General features: G+C 48.8%; 1 long non-coding RNA gene across 1 annotated transcript; it reads left to right on the forward strand.

Annotated features, from left to right (window-relative positions):
- Positions 1-447: 447 nt before the first annotated feature.
- Positions 448-7,127, forward strand: LOC122364264. The gene is made up of 2 exons (XR_006253532.1): positions 448-802; positions 1,047-7,127. It is a non-coding gene; the product is annotated as an uncharacterized LOC122364264 (long non-coding RNA).
- The last annotated feature ends 4,902 nt before the right edge of the window (positions 7,128-12,029 follow it).

The following is a 12,029-nucleotide window of genomic DNA, read 5'->3' on the forward strand; positions in this document are numbered from 1 at the left end:
GTTGCGCAATATATAAATTAGGCCATTCAGTTTAGGTAGTTCATTTTATTTTGGGGACATTCAGTCTAGGTAGCTTAATTTAACGTTCCGATTTCGGTCAATTAGGGCGTGGTGCGGGACGCGTGCCGACGTGGAGTGGACCCTCGTCCGGCGCCCGTGGTGATTAAGGCGGACGGAGGGGATTATGCACCGTGGGGAGTCGGGAAAGGGACGGGCGGGCGACGCGACTTTGTACCACACCGCGCGGCGTGTGAGTTCCAATTGCTGGACGGCCTGGTCCCAGAACGTTTCGTAAAATTTGGCATGTAAAGGAATGAAAAGCGTTGTGTCAGGGAGAATGTAAATAAATGGGACTTGTAAATATCGTAATACGAGTGTGACTAGTGATGAAGGGCAGGGACCGGAGAATAGAACATAACAGGCCATATTATGAGAAATATCGTTTCCGTCTGCTCTGAGCGGCTAATCGGCGACACTCATTATTTCCAGCGACGGGAAGCGCCCCGTCAGTCGGCCCGGAGACCAAGGCCGACCAACCGGCGGCGGCTCGCTCGGTTCCTATCTCGCTGACCTCCACCGTTCGCCCACAGCAAAAACACTCGGCGAGGGTTAAGCATGTAGGGAAGGTTAGATCGTGAAAAACTGAACGTGGGATCAGATAATGGGTTGACGACACACCAAGGGCAAACGACTGTCGGAGAGGTATAAAACGGGCGCCAGACGCAGCAGCGGGACACTCCTCACACAGTCCACACCACGTTCGACAACACCCACTCTGCAACACTCCACTCAACATGCACAAGTAAGTACCTACGTAAGAATGACTCAGACCAGACGGTCTGCCCCAGCCAGCTCTCTTGGAGCTGTGCTGTGGGGACAAGGTGACGTGACGTCTTCTAGGAAGTCCGTTTAACTTGCCGAACTATTCGGTATATGGTTGAACTGTTTGTTTTGTCTTTCGGCTAATCATTCGGTTATCTCTTTCGCCCTTTTTTGGTGACCGTTGACCGCCGTTGTCCGGTCTCACTGCGCTGTTTGTGTTTCAGCCTGCCCGCCATCATGACGCTGACCAGGGAGCCGATTGGCTCGGCTTGGCGACAGCAGGCTGTTCTTTCGGCACTCTTCCGGCCTCTCCAATATCGGCATACTCGAGTGCGATAGCAACTCGAGTGGGACTGATTTTCGGTCTTCTTTCGACACTCTTCCGTCTTCTTCGATATCAGCCTGTGCTAATGCAACGGCTATTCGTGCAGGACTGATTTTCGGCCTTGTCTCGTTTAATGACTCGATCGCTTCCTTTTGACATTTTGGTTTCGACCTTATCTTTTGGCTCATTTCAATATATCTACTTTTAACTCATGTTCACGTCTGTATGGTGGATGGTGTTGGGAACGAAGGAGGGAAAGGATCCAGAAACACACATATATCGATCGCGTTTTCATCAGTAATACCCCTAGACAGCATATAGAGTAAAAGATTGAAGAATATAATCCCCTAGACAACACATAGAGTAATATAGTGAAGGACACAATCCCCTAGACATACCTAGCGATAAGAGCAGCATAGCAGCATATACAAAGGGACAACTTTCAAATTACATTGGGGGCTCGTCCGGGATATCAAACTCTGTTCTGCTCGAACAGGACCCTGATTGTATATGCCGTTGATTCATTGCATGTTCTTGCTTGTAAAGTTTTCAGGTTCTTTGTTGTTCCAGAATGATTCGTGGATCTTCGTTGGTGTAGCTTGCTGCTCGTGATTCGTAAACTTTCCGTTTCACCGTGTTCGTGAAACATGAATTGACTGGTCAAATTTGTGTATTTCCATTTCCAGTTACCTTTATTTGATGGCGAATGGCTCGAGTTCCAGACTCTTAGGTTCGCCAGGCCAATTGTTGGTCCGCATGCTGCATGGGCAACCTACATCGGACGCACCGTCGAGGTCGCCATCTCTTGAAGTTCATTTGATTCAGGTTAGTCTTGCTTACTTCTGTGGGTCTACTTACTTTGCCTTCTGGCGATACGCTACTCGGTCGTATACCTCGCAAATCAATTCGTTCGCATCGTTGGCATGACAGCAAATGGCTATTTAACTCATGGTATAAATGAATGTCCAGATATGCTCTATGGATTACATCCATTCGATTCCTTTGACTTGAATATGTGTTCGGATGATACTTACTTGGTATAATTGAACTTTATTAAGAAGTTGCCCGTAAGGCGCTCATATAATGCCGACTTGGTGTTGTTGAGCTGGTCCGCTGGTTTGCTCTGATAACATCGACTTGGTGTTATTGAGCTTTGTCTTGACCTTTAATGCTCAGATGTTACTGACTTGACTTTAGGGAACTATATAACACTGACTTCGTTGTCATGGGACGTTCTGGTGATACCGACTTGGTGTCATTGAACTTTGGGGTAGTTGCCATAGGATGTCAGTGACCAGGTGCATGGCAGCACAGTGGTCAGCTAGCGTGTTCGCGGCAATAACCATCCACAGATAAAACAACGCGAGTTCGATCATCTGATCGCCAAACCGGATATACCATTCGATCAGCTTTCAAGATCGCGGAAATATCCCATGATCAAGGTTCCGGAGTTCAGAGGTTCGTTGTCAGAGGTCAGTTGACATAACCTTACATGGCCCTGACACAGTCCGAAGTGTCATTGTGACTGAGTGGATGGACGCCTCGCTGACATGATTAGATATTCATGTGGGATTTCAATTGTTCTCCTGGTTGGTCGCTGATAGAGTCTTATTGCTAAGTTGTTGACAGATGTTGACAAAGTACATTGTACAAGATTGGCTCAGTGTTTCATAACTTGAGATGTCATTTAAATTTGAGAGTACGACCAATTTGTTCGTTGACATTTTCTTGACACAGGAATTTCCATCTTTCAGAGCATGTTACAGGTTTCCGGTAAGTCGATTTCAGGTCAGGTAGTTCTCTCAATGCTAGATATTTTGTCCCGCAGTAAAAATAAGATATCGTTTTAGACGTTTACGGTCAACACTGGATGGCAATATTTTAACTTCACTTTGGCTCAAATAAGTTTGACTGAATGATAAACGCGAGGTATTTGGCGGGTGATGATATGCTGGGCCAGAAGTGTGATTTTCCGTTAATTGAGTAGGTCGTGCCGTCTACCTACGTCCCTGAGAGAAGGGCGAGTGCTAGGTAGGACGGGCAGCCTACTGACGTCTCTCGGAGGAGGGCGTCACAAGACCGTCTGCTCGCGGGGAGCAGGACGGCAGTCGCGGCCCGGACGCGTAGGAGCTGAGGAGAACTGGTGATAGGGCCTGCCCCACCTATCTACCAGAGTTGAGCAGCATGGCAGAGGGTGGTCCTCTGGGGGTCCATGCCCACCGAACATACACCGGCCGGGTATGGGTGGAAATTCTCGGTCAGCTTACGCTCTAGGCATAAGGGCTGGGCGTGCAGTGACGGGAGCAGCAGGTCACTGGCACATGCGACACAACAATCCATGCTGAGGAGGTGTTCCTAGCATGTGAAAAACGGAACCATTTGAGCGTGTAAGGCGGCAAACCCCACCGCAAGTACACTGCTACCGGAGTACCTATAAAGAGTCGAACACTCCAGCGAGTACAAGGAGAGGCCAGCAGCAAACCCGACCAACAGCTTGCTTGTTTGAAGGTGACGTCGATAGAAAATGTGTCTTATAGGGTGATGACGACTCGATTGCTCGACTTTGTTGCACAGGTGCTGCAGGTACAGCAAACCCGACCAACAATTTACTTGCTTCAGGAGGTGACCGCAGCATCGATAAGGAAGGTGGGTTGTTTTATATCCGAGATAGGATGACTCGGTTGACTTGTTTGGCACTGCTCAGGAGTTGCTGGAGCAGCAACCCGACTTACAGCTTAATGACTTTGGAAGGTAGTCGCAGCAGTCGATCGGAAAGGTGTGATTCACATTCAAGGTTAGATGGTTAGATGATGAATTGGTTGCTTGTTTCATTGCACAGGTGTTGCAGAAGCAGCAAACCCGACCAACACCATAATTACTTTAAGAATTGTACTTCAGGAATTGACCAGTGTCGGATAATTGACCACAGTGTCGATAAGACAGGTGTCTTAGGAAGATGACTCGGTTGCTTTGCTTCGTTTGCACAGGTGTTGCAGAAGCAGCGAAACCGATCGACGTTAACTTGTTTCAGAAGATGACCGCAGCGTCGATAAGAAAGGTGACTTGTTTGCTGTGCTTCGCTGCACAGATGTTGCAAAAACAGCAAACCCGACAAACAGTTGAAATGTGAGTAGACTTCAGGTGACTGCAGAGGGAAAGATAGTGTTTAAGACGGTGGTTTTCGTCTCGTTTTATCTCCATTCCATGGCAGGAGGTAGTACGACTCGAATCCTTGCTTAGCTGCACTTTGCAAGTCATAGCAAGTGCAAAACTCTTCAAGAGTCCATCCCGTGGCTCATCTCCAGAGTAGGAAGAAAGACATAAATGCTTCATGTCCTGCTTCATCGTGAATTACTGTGTGGGTCTTGCAGTTGAGATAACAAGGCAAAGAAAAATAGTAATTCGGCCGTCAGCAGTTACCATGTGAGCTGACTGAAGCCGAAAGGTTTCGATTTCAGCGCAGGAACGAGGCACGAGACGTCCCGAGGGAAGGTCTTTCCAGTAAAGCTAAACCGAGCAGAACCGCAACGGTAAGGGACAATGCAACATTAACGAAATATTTGCTTGATTTCGTTGTCTCGACTTTCGAGTAACACTTAGGTTAATGTTTTTATAGCAAGATTCTGGAGTAGCATCAACTGTGCAAACTGACCACACATTTCCCTGTGGAACGATTTAAAATATGAACCCGAAAGCCTATGCAGTTAGAACCTGCAATCCTATGTGAACTCGTTCAGCACTCATGTGAATCATTTGGCAATCCCAAAGCTGAACGAAGAGTCAACGTCATATTGAATGGAAGGTGTACCAGTTACTGTGGTTGACTTTCGTTGTATTGTCTGCAACAGACACCACGCTGCCGAGTGGAGGTCCTGATGGATTTATCCAACCCTGCATGGAGCGTCACCGTCTCGTGAGTGACCAGCGACGATGATGTCAGGTCACGAACAAAAGTAAGAACAACCCTTGAGATCAAAAGATCAAAGCCAACGGGCATGTGCTCACTTGTTAAAGTCAAGCAGACGAGTTTGCTACAATCTGCTTCAGCGTATGCATGAAGGTCGTGATAAGGGTCAGTTGGTGCTCGAGGTATAAGTTGTGGTGAAGCAACAATCTTGTGCATTGCCTTGAAACTAGATCCAGCGACATGGATCTGTGCAGACCAAAAGATGCGCGGGCCTAGAACCGGCATAGACAATAGGACAAACTGCTCGTGTGCTGCGATGCTTGCATCGTCTGGTCCCTCCCAATGTCCTCAGGTCATTGGAGCCAGCAGCAGAGTGCGTCCTACACAGGTATCGGAGATACCAAAAGGTCTACAAGCACCACCATTCTCTCGGCATGTCAGATTGACTTCAGCCTCAACACCTCACCCGAGCCCTTAGGACCAACATCTCGATGCTGAGTGCTGCCAGAAGTCGGAAACGCATCCTTCTGTTCTAACGGAGGCAAACGATCACTCGCCCGTCGGTTGTAGCTTATCTCCTCCAGGTGTGGCGGCCATAAAGCAGACGGATGGACCCATCACGTTATCACTCGTGAGTTTTTAAAGTCGAAGCCCGTATTGGGAATCGTTAACAAGCGTACCCTTTACATTGCACGACTGACGACATGCTCCTTTGTAAATCGTTTCCGGTAAACCACGAAATTCCCATCCCAGAAACAGTCCACAGGTCAGTAGCAAGCAGATGTGGTTCCCAGAATAGCTTAAACATAAATGTAAATGCGTATTGATTGCCTTCTTCCAGGATTTTGTATCCGGTAGCGTCAGCACAACCATGGTGCACTGCTAAGGATTATGTAAGTCGTAGGGACTTATGATTTTATGGCCAATCAAGCTATTTAGTAATTATGTACTTTTCTAGTGTCATATTTGACAAAAGAGTTGTCAAAAGAGTAAAAATAGTTTGAGATAGAGTGGTCTCATTTACCTTTGCCTTAAAGTCAAAATGTGTCGGACTCAGTCAGACTGTAAACATGAAATTACATACGTATACCCGTTCACCCCCTAAGGTTACAGTTCTTCGTTCGCCGTAAAAATGGGAGGGATATGAGAAATATCGTTTCCGTCTGCTCTGAGCGGCTAATCGGCGACACTCATTATTTCCAGCGACGGGAAGCGCCCCGTCAGTCGGCCCGGAGACCAAGGCCGACCAACCGGCGGCGGCTCGCTCGGTTCCTATCTCGCTGACCTCCACCGTTCGCCCACAGCAAAAACACTCGGCGAGGGTTAAGCATGTAGGGAAGGTTAGATCGTGAAAAACTGAACGTGGGATCAGATAATGGGTTGACGACACACCAAGGGCAAACGACTGTCGGAGAGGTATAAAACGGGCGCCAGACGCAGCAGCGGGACACTCCTCACACAGTCCACACCACGTTCGACAACACCCACTCTGCAACACTCCACTCAACATGCACAAGTAAGTACCTACGTAAGAATGACTCAGACCAGACGGTCTGCCCCAGCCAGCTCTCTTGGAGCTGTGCTGTGGGGACAAGGTGACGTGACGTCTTCTAGGAAGTCCGTTTAACTTGCCGAACTATTCGGTATATGGTTGAACTGTTTGTTTTGTCTTTCGGCTAATCATTCGGTTATCTCTTTCGCCCTTTTTTGGTGACCGTTGACCGCCGTTGTCCGGTCTCACTGCGCTGTTTGTGTTTCAGCCTGCCCGCCATCATGACGCTGACCAGGGAGCCGATTGGCTCGGCTTGGCGACAGCAGGCTGTTCTTTCGGCACTCTTCCGGCCTCTCCAATATCGGCATACTCGAGTGCGATAGCAACTCGAGTGGGACTGATTTTCGGTCTTCTTTCGACACTCTTCCGTCTTCTTCGATATCAGCCTGTGCTAATGCAACGGCTATTCGTGCAGGACTGATTTTCGGCCTTGTCTCGTTTAATGACTCGATCGCTTCCTTTTGACATTTTGGTTTCGACCTTATCTTTTGGCTCATTTCAATATATCTACTTTTAACTCATGTTCACGTCTGTATGGTGGATGGTGTTGGGAACGAAGGAGGGAAAGGATCCAGAAACACACATATATCGATCGCGTTTTCATCAGTAATACCCCTAGACAGCATATAGAGTAAAAGATTGAAGAATATAATCCCCTAGACAACACATAGAGTAATATAGTGAAGGACACAATCCCCTAGACATACCTAGCGATAAGAGCAGCATAGCAGCATATACAAAGGGACAACTTTCAAATTACAATATGCCAGCCACACAGTCGGGAAAGCGGTCGTTTTCAAGGTGTCTGGCTCGTCACAGTAATTTACAGCGATCAGTTTTCTTTATCTGCTTATTTTACACAGTACACAAAGGGATTCTGTACGCACACTGGACCTAACCCAGCTTGTCTCATACTGGTGGGTTCCACTGGTTGATTTCCGAGGGCTGCTAAGGCGGCTGACCTATTTCCTGCTATACCACATTCCAAGTTCCTTGACATGGCTCGTACCAGTGGATTCCTGGTACTCTTTCCTTATCAAATTATCAAACGGCTAATTACAAGGATTCTACACGCACACTGGACCTAACCGAACGCATTTCACACTGGTGGGTTCCACTGGTTGCTTCCAAGTGCTGCTGAGGCGGCTAACCTATTTCCCACGTCACCATATTCCGAAATTCCTTGACATAGCCCGTACCAGTGGATTCCTGGTACTAATTCCTTATCAAATCATTCAACAGTTCGAATACAAAGATTCTGCAAGCATACTGGACCTAACCGAACGCATTTCACACTGGTGGGTTCCACTGGTTGCTTCCAAGTGCTGCTGAGGCGGCTAACCTAATTCCTACGTCACCATATTCCAAAATTCCTTGACATAGCCCGTACCAGTGGATTCCTGGTACTAATTCCTCAACAAATCATTCAACAGTTCGAATACAAAGATTCTGCAAGCATACTGGACCTAACCGAATTCGTTTTATACTGGTGGGTTCCACTGGTTGATTTCCAAGTGCTGCTGAGGCGGCTAACCTATTTCCTACGTCACCATATTCCAAAGCTCCATGACATAGCCCGTGCCAGTGGATTCCTGGTACTATTTCCTCGTCAAATTATCCAACGGTTCGAATACAAGGACTGTGCACGCACATTGGACCTAACCGAACGCATTGTACACTGGTGGGTTCCACTGGTTGAATTCCATGTGCTGCTGAGGCGGCTAACCCATTTCCTACCTTACCATATCCCAAGTGTCCTTGACATAGCCCGTGCCAGTGGATTCCTGGTACTACCTCCTAAGCAATTCACCAATGTCCCGCACACAAGCACCACGCATATACAAAGTCGCACCTGTCCAATTGCATAATCATCTGATGAATAGGGATTGCGGAACCGGGGAGATAGATGATGCACGTCACGCCCCTGTGCGTGGAAAGTCCACCGACGCGGCTACGGGTTAGGAGGGAGATGAGAAGCGAGTGAAATGGAAGAAGACTGTACACGTAGAGGAATCGGATTTCCTGAATGAAGCTCAGCTCGGATAGACCCCACTTAAATAGTAGGCCTCGCTTGGGTAAGCCCTGGATACGTGCAATAAGTCGCGAAGTGAAGAGAAAGGGTGAGAGCGAGTTGAGGATCGATTATTGAGGATGAGTGCATAGCCGACGAAGGCTAATCCGTTCGGTTGCCGGCGCGGGCCCCATAAAGCCGTGGCTATACGGAGACGATGCAGGCAGCCCGGAGGGACCTAGTGACCCCGCCCGGTTTTAAAAGATAGGTTAGGTCCGCTATCGGTCCATTGAGTGATCAGCGCAGGATGACATTCGATAAGCGACGTAGGTAGTTTCGGAGATGGTTAGGACCCCAGGCGTCCCAGCGAGGAGACGTATGCCGCCGGTTAAGTAATGTCCCGCGAAGAAACGTGTGATGCTGCAGGACGGGGGTGAACATTAAATACCAAAGCATGCGAGTCGGGTGATCGCGGTAAGTCGGTACTGGCCACCCCGCTGTTAGTCGATTTACTCCGGCCGTGCAGCGGTCATTTCGGATAGGTCTGTGACGACAGCTTAACTACCAGCAACGGATAGATAGGGCTTCGGGCACCTATAACGCTGGTAGTCGTGGATTGTGTGAAGCCAACGGAGGCTAACCCGTTCGGTCGCCGGTGCTGTTTCAAAAGCCGTGGCTATACGGAGACGATGCAGGCAGCCCGGACGGACCTAGCTACCCAGCCCGGTTTCAAAGTTTAGATAAGCCCACCGCGGGCCGTGGTACGCTTAGTTTTCGTTTTCTTATAGGCAATTTGGCATAACTGGTAGTCATGGATTCGTGTAAAGCCGACGAACGACTAATCCCTTTCGGTCGCCGGGGGCTGGCCCGAAAACCGCGGCTATACGGAGACGACGCAGGCAGCCCGGACGGACCTTAGTTACCCAGCCCCGGTCTCAAATTTCAAATAAGTCCCCCGCGGAAACCGGACTACACAGTGTCCTGCGAGCCGTAGTCTCGGAACCGCTGGCCGAAGGACATTTATGTTTTTTTGTGTAGGTAGTTCGACATGGTGATGGGATGGACCGCAATAAGTCACGTAAGGCGAGGGTCGAGTGCCGAAATCTGTGGTGGGTCGTATCTCTAATTGTGTAGCGTGAGCATTATGAAGCGTTTGTCTGATGTACGGAACATTGTGGTTATGAAGGGATAATGGTTAAATGAAATTTAAGGCCAATGACTCGATAACGACTTTGCGCGCGCCCTAGCACCACCGGGGGAGGTTAGGAAAAAGGGGAGGGACCGGAGATGGTCAACTCTGGTAAATTACGAGGTAAAAGTGGACGAATGGCAGGGTTGTAAGGGGATGGATAAATGGACGAAAGATTGGCATGTATATCCGGTGGGAGATAACCCTCAGCTAGGACGGGTGCTGTTGTTTGAGAGTGGGACCTTTGTTTAGTAGGGTTGGGTTCGTATTTCACTATGATCAAGGATAATGGGTTATTGTTTATCCCTCCTCCCATTCCTTAACCCTGGCCTATGTGTTTCCGATGATTGATCGCCCCGGAAGATAGAGTCAGAGTCGGAACGGGTTCGCGAGGGGCTGGATACAGAGAAGGGCTTCTATGGAGCGCGCCGACGGAGCTCTCTCTATCGGAAGACACTGCCCGGTTAGCCCCGCAACGCCGCGAAACCCCCGCTACAGATTTGGCGCCCAACGTGGGGTAGGATCAATCAAAGGAATCATGAAGTCGGTGGACGGACGTGCATTGCCGAACCCAATGCTAAAGTTTCAGAGGAAATGCGAGCGTGAGTGAGAAAACTTATTATGTCAGAGCTAGATGCAGTGGGGGCTGGTCACTCAGTGCAGCATTACTCGGATTAAATTGATTTGATTGAAATCAGAAAGCGTGGATTGCTGGAGGATGTATATATCAGGAAGTGATAAGGGTAACTCGAGAATCAATTTTAAGTCACGGGCGAGCGGGCTTAGTATAGTTTTTTTTTCGGCTACGCTACAGGTATCGCGAACTAAATTTATGTGGCTCACATCTAGCGAACCCTAACCTTGAGTGAAATCCCGTGATCCAAAGTTAGAGTAATCACACCGAGGATGCCATTTTAACCTAATTTTTAAGAGATTGTACCCATCCTATACCAAAAAGGTGCAGTGACCTATGTGTGACCCGTGGACTGACCCGCCTCTGGAGAGAACTGACAGGAGACCGGCAACCGTCCACGAGCCGTTTTCCCCGACGGAAAACCTGTTACAAAGCAGGCAGTCATGTGTGTTGCCAATCCGATGTATATAATGAAGATACGACTGAGCGCGACGCTATGAAGGTATCGAATGTTGTCGAATGAAATCAGGGCTGAAGAAGGCAAGAATGACAAATAAGACGCATCATATTGAAATAAAGGTGACGGCAGAGATTGAAGATGATCGAGGCTGTTACTGAAGAAATATGAAGAACAGTTAGGTGAAAAGAAGGACAACACACAACCGAGTGACGGCGAAAAAGAAGATATTGAAGAAGTATACCGATGGAAACGACGTTGATACTACATGGCAATGGAAACTGCAATCACAGAAAGGAAACGACAGCTGAGAGGAGCAAAATGCAATGATTGAAGAACTGTAACATCACGAAGCCAGTTGGAAGAGCAAACGTGCAGCGCAGAAAAGAAGAGATGCCGACAAAAGAAAAAAAAAAGCTAGTCATCAACCACTGACCTGATGCTGACAGCCAGTGCCCAAGAGGGCTCAAAATGAAGACAACGCCTGAAACAAATAACAACAAAGACCGGAAGAAGGAGAAGGAGGGACGGATATACCGAATAACTAAAATGTTGTTAGCAATCAACATTGCAGGTATTACAACAAAATCAGACAGCAACTTGGGTGATGGTGACGACTACTATCACCTTTGGAGCATCATTAGACACGACCATTAGGGGGCACCTGAATGCTGCCTGTTTTGACCAACATAGACAGCTGAAATGGACCGGACCAGTCCGCGGGCCGATTTCTGGGCCGCCCGCCGCACTGGCAGGTGGTGATCCGCCGTTCATCAATTGCAGGCAGCTCCCACTTTCCAGACATCGAGACCGACTCGCGAGATCCGCAGCGGGTCAGAGCGAAGTGCTCAACATCGCAGCCAGTAATCATGGAGCAGGCTGCAGTGGGACCACGTCTCCCGCTGGATGTGACAGCCAAACCATCATCAGCAATCTACACCAGAGCGCAGCCCAGCCGGCCACCAGACCAGCAGAAACAGCTGGGAAGTGCGCTGGAGCCACGTCCAACCCAGGCTCAGCCACAGACGACGAGTTCTGGGCCGACCGTAGTCAGCCCTGACAACTCGCCAGGGCGGCTGCGTTCGACATCGATGGTCGGCGAGAACCACGACTACAACTACGAGACTGGGAA

Source organism: Amphibalanus amphitrite, unplaced genomic scaffold (assembly GCF_019059575.1).
Source record: "Amphibalanus amphitrite isolate SeventyFive unplaced genomic scaffold, NRLGWU_Aamphi_draft 000665F_arrow, whole genome shotgun sequence".
Taxonomy (NCBI): Eukaryota; Metazoa; Arthropoda; class Thecostraca; order Balanomorpha; family Balanidae; genus Amphibalanus; species Amphibalanus amphitrite.